The sequence below is a fragment of the Portunus trituberculatus genome, chromosome 38 (genome assembly GCF_017591435.1).
Source record: "Portunus trituberculatus isolate SZX2019 chromosome 38, ASM1759143v1, whole genome shotgun sequence".
In the NCBI taxonomy this organism is placed as follows: Eukaryota; Metazoa; Arthropoda; class Malacostraca; order Decapoda; family Portunidae; genus Portunus; species Portunus trituberculatus.
The window spans coordinates 29,000,417-29,009,042 of NC_059292.1; the positions used below are offsets into that span (position 1 = coordinate 29,000,417).

An 8,626-nucleotide genomic window follows, 5' to 3' on the forward strand; every position below is an offset into this window, starting at 1 on the left:
TCATCATCATGGTGACAGGGATATTGGTGGCGAGAGGAGCGTATCTGATCACCTTGCTCTGCTAAACGGTGAGGACACCCCTGATTGTGCCAGGGACAGGACATGCCGCTCACCCGATGCCAGACACCAACCTGTTCTAACCTTTGAACGTGGCGCGCCAGCTACTAATGAAGGAAGGCGCCGCTCAGTCAGCCGCGGGAAGGTGTGTATGGCTGCAATGCGACGGATGGAGGGCGCGACGTGTCCCACCAGAGCAGACACCGACAGACGGAGAGGCAGTGCCGGGGAGTTGCGCGGGGAGGCGAGGGAAGGATGTCTCCCGCGGCGGGCGAGGCACAAGGACCACGTGGAGGTGGAGCAGCAGGTGGCTGACCCCTTGGCGTGCCTGAGGCAACGGCCCGCGCCCCTACCTGGCCCCAGGTGCACCTGTGGAAGCAACGCGTCTCCCTGGAGGGCGCGTTTCTCCGAGGAGTCCCTGGCGTGCGTGGCGCCAGAGCAGCAGCAAGGGACAGTGTCCCAGAGGCAGCTCCGAGACCTGACCCTCAGCCTGGCTGCAGCAACGGCGGAGGAGGCGGAGCTGACCTGCCATGAGCACAAGAGTATCAGTGACCTGGCTGAGGTGAGGCGGCGGGAGCACGGTGGCGGCAGCAAGAGGTTCCTGACGTGGAGCGTGAATAGCTCCCCGGGGCGGGCCATTCAGACACACTCAGTGTCTCGCCCCGACCCTGTGCGGGGAATCTTTGTGCCTGGTGGAGGGCCGCTGGGACTCGTTCCACCCCAAACCCTCGCCATGGCTCCCAACGATAATGGCTCGAGGATCAGCGCCTCCTGCTACACCCTGTGCGCCCCGCCCCGCCCCTCAGGCCCCACGGGAAGAAAAGGCGTCCGCTCCTGCATCTTGCCAGAGGGATCTTTCTTCCCAAACCCGTCGCCTTTCGTCCCTCTGCCAGGAACCCTGCGGTCAAGAGTCCATTCTGAGCCCAACGTGTCTGCACGCCTGGTCAGCCCCTCGTCTCCTCCGCCCCGCCTCGCCACGCCACGCGGCCTTTCTCAGCTTTTCTCGAGTCGCAGGAAGTCCATCGCGTCTTGTATTTACCCGGCTACAGCAGACGAAGACGCGTCACCCTACGGCAAGACTGGCGCCCCTGCCATTCCCATAGGCTCTACTCCCAGCCGGGGCAGCAGTGCTCGACTGCAGGACAGGCAGGGGCTTTCCTCGCCGGCGGGTGATTGGGAATCCCCGCGGCAAGGGTGTTGCGGCGCCTCGCCCCTTTGCCACGCCCCGCGATTTGTTGCCACTGATCCGCGACCCAGACAGGCGCGGGCTGGCCGGCGGCGTCCACAGTCGCTGGTTATCATCCCCGAGACACAAATGGCCTGGGCACCAGAGTCTGCCACCGCCGCCCCGGAGATTCTGTCCAGGCCAGAGTGGGGCTCGCAAAGACTTGCCTTGCCAGGAGAGCCGCTGCCCCCTGAGGAAAGACGCAGGCTGTACCGCGGCAGTGGCCGCTCTTGGTCCTTCACTCCCGCCGACAGGCTGCAGCCAGTGCGTGCCCAGCCCTCAGCCCGCGACCCCGCCACGAAAGCGCCCCGCAGAACAGCCAGCCTGCGGGGACTCTTCACTTCATCCTCTCTCCGCTCACCAGAGTAAGTACCGCCATCATTGTTATTTTTTCCTCCTTCGAGGCCACTGGGCCAGCAGCGGCCGGGGCAGGACGGGAATGGAGGCGTAACACTGGCTTGGGAGGCGACGTGAAGGCAGGTAACTAATGGCACAGGGCCTTGCCGCCCTACACAAGGCCACAACTGCCATGCACCTCCTGTGTGGCTGCCTCGTCTGTGCGGCGCCCTGCAGCACTTCAGCACCGTGATTGGGGAAGGACTTTATCAGGCACTGTAAAGTAAATCACAGTTTGCAGTGCCTCGTACGATATGTTGTATTGGCAGACTAGAGCGTGGAGAACCAGTGAGGATAACCAATAATCGTGATGAGAGTGGCAGCAAAAAAAAAGCAGTAATAGTAGTAGTAGTTGCAGCAGTAGTAGTAGTAGTAGTAGTAGTAGTAGTAGTAGTAGTAGTAGTAGTAGTAACAGTAATAGTAGTAGTATTACTAGTAGTAGTAGTAGTAGTAGTAGTAGTAGTAGTAGTAGTAGCAGTAGTAGTAGTAGTAGTAGTAGTAGTAGTAGTAGTAGTAGTAGTAGTAGTAGTAGTAGTAGTAGTAGTAGTAGCAAAGTAAAGGAAAACGAAACTATGCTTGTAATATTTATTCTCTCTCTCTCTCTCTCTCTCTCTCTCTCTCTCTCTCTCTCTCTCTCTCTCGGACAGCAATAAGAGGTAAAGACAAATGTTTTCTTGAGTGACCCTTGACTGCGTGTCAGCTTAGGAAATTGCAATGGTGGTGGTGGTGGTGATGGTGGTGGTGGTGGTGGTGGTAATAGAGGTGAGGATAAAGGTTAGAGTTATGGGCAGAATGCATGGTGGGAAAGATACACACACACACACACACACACACACACACACACACACACACACCTGATGGGCATGCAAGTGGTCATTCTCACTCTCTGCCACGTCTTGAGTAACCACCCCTGTCGCCCGCTGGCCTTTCCTTTCATGTCCCCTACTCCTTGCCCTTGCCTCCCCCCACGTCTCTCTCTCTCTCTCTCTCTCTCTCTCTCTCTCTCTCTCTCTCTCTCTCTCTCTCTCTCTCTCTCTCTCTCTCTCTCTCATTCTGTACAATTTCCTCTCTCCACCACGCACGTCCTTTGTTTCTCCCTATACGATGATGTTTTCCTTCCCTCCCTTCACTATCTTCTACATCTCTCTCTCTCTCTCTCTCTCTCTCTCTCTCTCTCTCTCTCTCTCTCTCTCTCTCTCTCTGCCCTTGCGCTTTTTTTTTTTCCTTCCCTTCCCAGCAGCATCCCGCATATCCTCTGATCCTCTTCCTACTCTTTCTCCTCCTCCTCCTCCTCCTCCTCCTCCTCCTCCTCCTCCTCCTCCTCCTCCTCCTGCTCTTCCTCCTCTTCCTCCTCTTCCTTTTCCTTCCCTAGACAAGTATCCCACGGTCACTCTTACCTCCTCCTCCTCCTCCTCCTCCTTCTCCTTCCTCCTCTTCCTCCTCCTCCTCCTCCTTCTTCCCTTTTCTCATCTTCCTAACATCTGGTTCCTTTCCCACCTGCTTTTCTTCTTTCTCTTCATCATTCTTCTTGTATCTTCTTCTTTTTTCCCTCTCAAGATTTCCCTCACAACGATAGCAAGTTTGTTTGCAAGAGGAAAGCTGATACCACCAACACCACCACCACCACCACCACCGCTTCCTACTACCACTTCCACCACAACCACAACCACCACCCCCACCATCATTGCTACCTACTATACTACCACCAACACCACCACTACTATTCCTACTACTACTACTACTACTACTACTACTACTACTTCCAATACGACTACTTCTAATACTAGTACTACTTCTATACTACTACTACTACTACTACTACTACTACTACATCTACTATAATTACTTTTACTTCTATTACTACTACTACTACTACTACTACTACTACTACTACTACTACTACTACTGCTATTTCTACTACTACTACTACTACTACTACTACTACTACTACTACTACTACTACTACTACTACTACTACTACTACGGTAATGATGATAGCAATAATAACAGTAACAGCTTCAGTAATGCTTTGAGTCATGAGTCGAAACAATCTGAACCCGACTCGCTTGCCATTACTCAGGACAGCAACAAGATACTGACTGAGACACGAAGCTGTGAGTGTAATGAGTGACGGGAAGGTGACGCCACTGTTTCTCTCTCTCTTTCTCTCTCTCTCTCTCTATCTTGTGAGAGAGAGAGAGAGAGAGAGAGAGAGAGAGAGAGAGCAAGGAAAGGACGACACACAGCAGCAGGGGAAAGGAGAGACAGACCCCTGATAAATGTAATGTGAATCTATCGAGTGACGAGAAAAAAAAAGAAAAGAAAAAAGGCACAGAAAGATGGAAAAATATTCTTCACGAGAGGAGATCAAAGGTGTCACATTTACATAACATTAGAGACGTTGATTAATAAAGGATCTGATCGAGAGACGCTAGGGATACAAGTAGAGCAATATATTTAACCCCTTCAGTACTGGATCGCATTTCTACCTGTTTTTTTTTTTTTTTGGGGGTGTGATTAGACGATTTTATTGACATTACGAAGGGTCTATGGAGGTCAGAAGATTACTGGCCACAGTCTTCACTATTTTAATCCCTTACATGAGTTTCTGAAGCTGTATAAAGTCACCAAATAGTAACCAGAAGGAAGATGAAAACGCGTCATGGTACTGGAAAGGCTAACATTTTTTAGAGTTAGTAATTAGAAAAGAAGTCAAAGAAACGAGTTGACGTGAAGGAAATTTATAAAGCGGTCTGGAGAAATTGGTTTTTAGAGACAGTGGTAAGTTACTGAAGGAGATTCCATAGGCAGGGTGTTAGTGGCGAGTCAATGGCGGGATTGGAAGGAGGGTTAGGTGAAGTTATGGGCTGGGTAGAGGGTGATGGGTGGGTGGAGGGGTGTTGTGTTATATGCTTCAGGGACTGCCACGTGTAGGTCTGATGGCTTCTTGTGGCTTCTCCTTATGTTATTTTTGTTACTACAACCACCACCACCACCACCACTACCACCACCATCGCTACTACTACTACAGCAGCCACCAATAACAACAACAACAACAACAACAACAAAAACATTAATAAAACTTCAAAAACAACAAAACCAGCGTCACTAACAACAACAACAACAACAACAACAACAACAACAACAACAACAACAACAACAACAACAACAACAACAAACAACAAACGGAAACGTGAGAGGATGACAATTACGGCCTAGTGACCTGCAGCACACACACACACACACACACACACACACACACACACACACACACACACACACACACACACACACACCCGCCAGTTATCCAATAATTAGCAATGGTTTCCAATTAGCTCTGCAATAAAAAAGAAAAAAAAAAGAAGGAAAAACTGTACTGGTCCTCATGGCGTATCTTATTTCATTTGAATTGTGAAGCTTTTATTGGGCGTCATGCAGAGAGAGAGAGAGAGAGAGAGAGAGAGAGAGAGATGGAGGGGAGGGGGCTACATTCATGACATGATTAATTAAGAAACAATGACAAACTTAGTAGTGATAATGATAATATAATCCTTACTTTGCACATACATACATACATACATACATACATACATACATAATTGAGGAAAAGGAAAAGGAAGAGGAAGAGGAAGAGGAGGAGACGAAAAATAGATGAGAGGAAGAAAAGAGAAGGAGGGAAAGGCAAGACATAAATTCACATTCCCACAACTTGGAACAGAGAGAGAGAGAGAGAGAGAGAGAGAGAGAGAGAGAGAGAGAGAGAGAGAACAACAGCAGCAGGTAGGAAAAGAAGAAGGAACTGCACAAGAGAGGGCAAGTGGGAGACAAAAAAGAAAAAAAAAGAAACCAAGATTAAAATGAAGACGAGGAGAAAACAAGGAGGAGAATAGAAAGTGAAGGAGTAGGAAGAGGAAGAGGAGGAGGAGGAGGAGGAGGAGGAGGAGATGCAGGATGAGTAGGAGACGAGGATAGGAGAGGAGAAAATAAGAAAATAAGAACAGGTGGTGGTGGGAGATGGGAGCTGAAGGAGGGAGAGAGAGAGACAGGGAGGGAGGGAGAAAGACAGAGAGAAAAGAGCAGCTGTGAAGGGAGAGAGAGAAGGAGAGGGAGAGGAGAGAAGATAACCCCCCTTGTCACACCTGCTCAGAATTATGCGACCTACGAAAACACACCTGACATACACACTTGACCTTGAGAAGTGGAGACAAGTGAGGGTGGAGGAAAAATGGAGGAGCTGAAAGTGGATGGGGAGATGTAGGCGGTGAAGGAGTGGAAGAAGCAGTGAGGATGAGGATGAGTCACTGTGCAGGAAAGGAAGAAGGGAAGGAGGAATAGGAGAGAGGGAGGGAGGATTGGCGAACGAGGAAAAAGAAAAAAAAACAATGCAAGGCTTTTTCTTCTTTGTCTATTGTATCACGATGTTGGCGTGAGCGTGTCGATATGGCTGTTGTAGTGGTGGTGGTGGTGGTGGTAGTGGTAGTATAGTAGTGGTGGTGATGGTAAGAGGAGGAGGAAGAGGAGGAGGTAGTGGCGGTGGTAGTAGTGATGGTGACGATAGTGACAACGTTGCACATAAGAAAATTGAAACTAATGGAGAGAGAGAGAGAGAGAGAGAGAGAGAGAGAGAGAGAGAGAGAGAGAGAATTAAGGAGTCACTTCTCTACACAGACCACCGCCACCACAGCATGCAATCATCACCACCACCACCACCACCACCCACCAACTTCACTGTCAAAACTTCTACCACCACCACCACCATTTTCACTACCACCACCACCACCACCTTCATTACCAATATTACGACCACCACCACCACCACCACTACTCTTTACGACCAAACCAAAAGCCATCTACTTCCTTCACAAAAGCGGGAAAATGGCCAGCCCTTTGTTAGTTGCTGATGTGTGTGTGTGTGTGTGTGTGTGTGTGTGTGTGTGTGTGTGTGTGTGTGTGTGTGTGTGTGTGTGTGTGTGTAAGGGCGCTGGGCGAGAGTGGAATACACGCACGCACACACGCACTCACTCAGGTCGGCCGTGTGTGTGTGTGTGTGAGTGTGAGAGTGAGTCGCCCTCGCCCCAAGCTGGTCAGTCACTAGCGGCGGGTTAGCGCGGCAACAGGTGTCGGCGCGCGCTCCTCTTATTCCCTCACTCTCTGCTCACTGCCTCACCAAGCAAGCGGTACTGTGCTCTCCCACCTTTCTTTACTCCTTCTATATCCTTCCCCCTTCTAGTCACTCTCAAATCTACCGCGGTGTCGTGAAGCTGTAGTGCTAAATCAGAACATGCGAATTGCTAACGTTATTGTGTATTGTGTGTTGTGTGTTGTGAAGTGTCACGTATGTTGTGTTGCGTTGCATTGAGGAGCTAATCAACGGAAAGGCTTAAACTTCAGTACAGTGCGTGTTGGAAAGTATGGAGCCGAGAGAATATGATTTTTTTCCCTCTTCCCGCTCCGTTTAAGTGAAGACTCCCTCCTTTTATGGTGAGGAGCTGAACCAAAACAAAGGGAGGAGGTAGAGGTGGTGGCAGCGGCGGCAGGGTCCTTCTATACCAAGATGGGAGTCCTGTAGGATCCTCCCTATACCCAACGCTCTGTCCGCAGCCACCCTACCCACTGGAGTCCCTTACTGTCGTGTGGGAAGGAGGAAACGTGCAGGATACTGTAGGAAATCCAAAGAGATGTGATACTTTAACTGAGAAAGGTGACGAACAAAGAAAATGGAAAGTGATCTTAGGGTGTATATCCGAGAGTACTGTACCGTTGTGTGGAAGTGATAAAGTAATGCGCTGGATGGTGAGAGAGCGATATTGGAAGCCTCAGGTAGAAAAAGAGAAAAAAGACAACAACGGGATCACCGCCACAAGAACAACAGTGGTGGCGGTGTTTTAAAAAGTGAGCCAAGACAAGAGGAAATAGCGAACGAACACTATTGGAAACCGCAGCAGGAGAAAGAGAAAACGGAACGCGCCGGTGGTAGTGGTGGGGTTGTTTGAAGCAGGGGTGACAATGAGTACAGTTTGTTGCGCTGCCAATGGCCTCCGATGAGCGGTGACTGCAACAAAACCCACCCAAGACAATATAGGAACACGAGCAATAGCATAACAAACCACTCATAACAGAAACCTGAGTAACACCCGTACTACTTAACCCCTTCAGTACTGGAACACATTTTTACCACGAGTTTTGGGTATGATTAGACGATTTGATTTACATTAGGAAGAGTCTATGGAGGTCAGAAGATTAATGGTCAGAGTCTTCTCTATCTAAACCCTCACATAAGTTTCTGAAACTGTATAAAATCACCAAATAGTAACCAGAATAAACATGAAAACGCGTCATGCTACTGAAGAGGTTAAAAAAAAGTACACCCACAAAGCAATACTATATAACCAAGAGTAGGATAGTCAAGGTAGAAGGTCGAGAAAACAGGCTGAGTAAGAGGAACGGGAGGACTGGCCAGGGGGTAAGAGCATTAATGTATCAAGACAGCAGCGCCAACAAAACTAACATGAACTTTCCCTCGGGGGCAGGCAGACAGGCAGGCACACCTAGCTGGGAGTTCACTTGACGAGGCGGTGGCTGGATGGCATGGCTGCACGAGGAGGAGGAGGAGGAGGAGGAGAACCAGAGTAACGCTACCACAACAAAACCCCCGCGGGAGGAGGAAGGAAATTTACTACATCAACCAAAGGCCCCCGAGGGAAGAAGGGTGACTTTCCAAAACCCTGAGGTCACGAAACGCTTGCTCACCTGGGAGAGTGGCGATGGTGGAGGAGGGGGGAAGGGAAGGGGGAGAAGTAGAGGGGGTAGGAGGAGAGAGAGGGGGCAGGGTAAGGGGAGAAATAGAGTGGGTAAAAGGGGGAGGGTTGATGGCACATAGGTAGGTTTAAAGTGTTGCCTCGGGGTTCCTTGCCACCTGTGAAGGAAAGAGTGTGGGAAGAGATTGTA

General features: G+C 49.9%; 1 long non-coding RNA gene across 1 annotated transcript in view; it reads left to right on the top strand.

Annotated features, from left to right (window-relative positions):
* The first annotated feature begins 6,403 nt into the window (after positions 1 to 6,403).
* LOC123514497 overlaps positions 6,404 to 8,626 on the top strand; it is a 14,971-nt gene continuing 12,748 nt past the window's right edge. The window contains exon 1 of the long non-coding RNA XR_006677618.1: positions 6,404 to 6,855. This is a non-coding gene — a long non-coding RNA (uncharacterized LOC123514497). The remainder of the gene's footprint in view (positions 6,856 to 8,626) is intronic.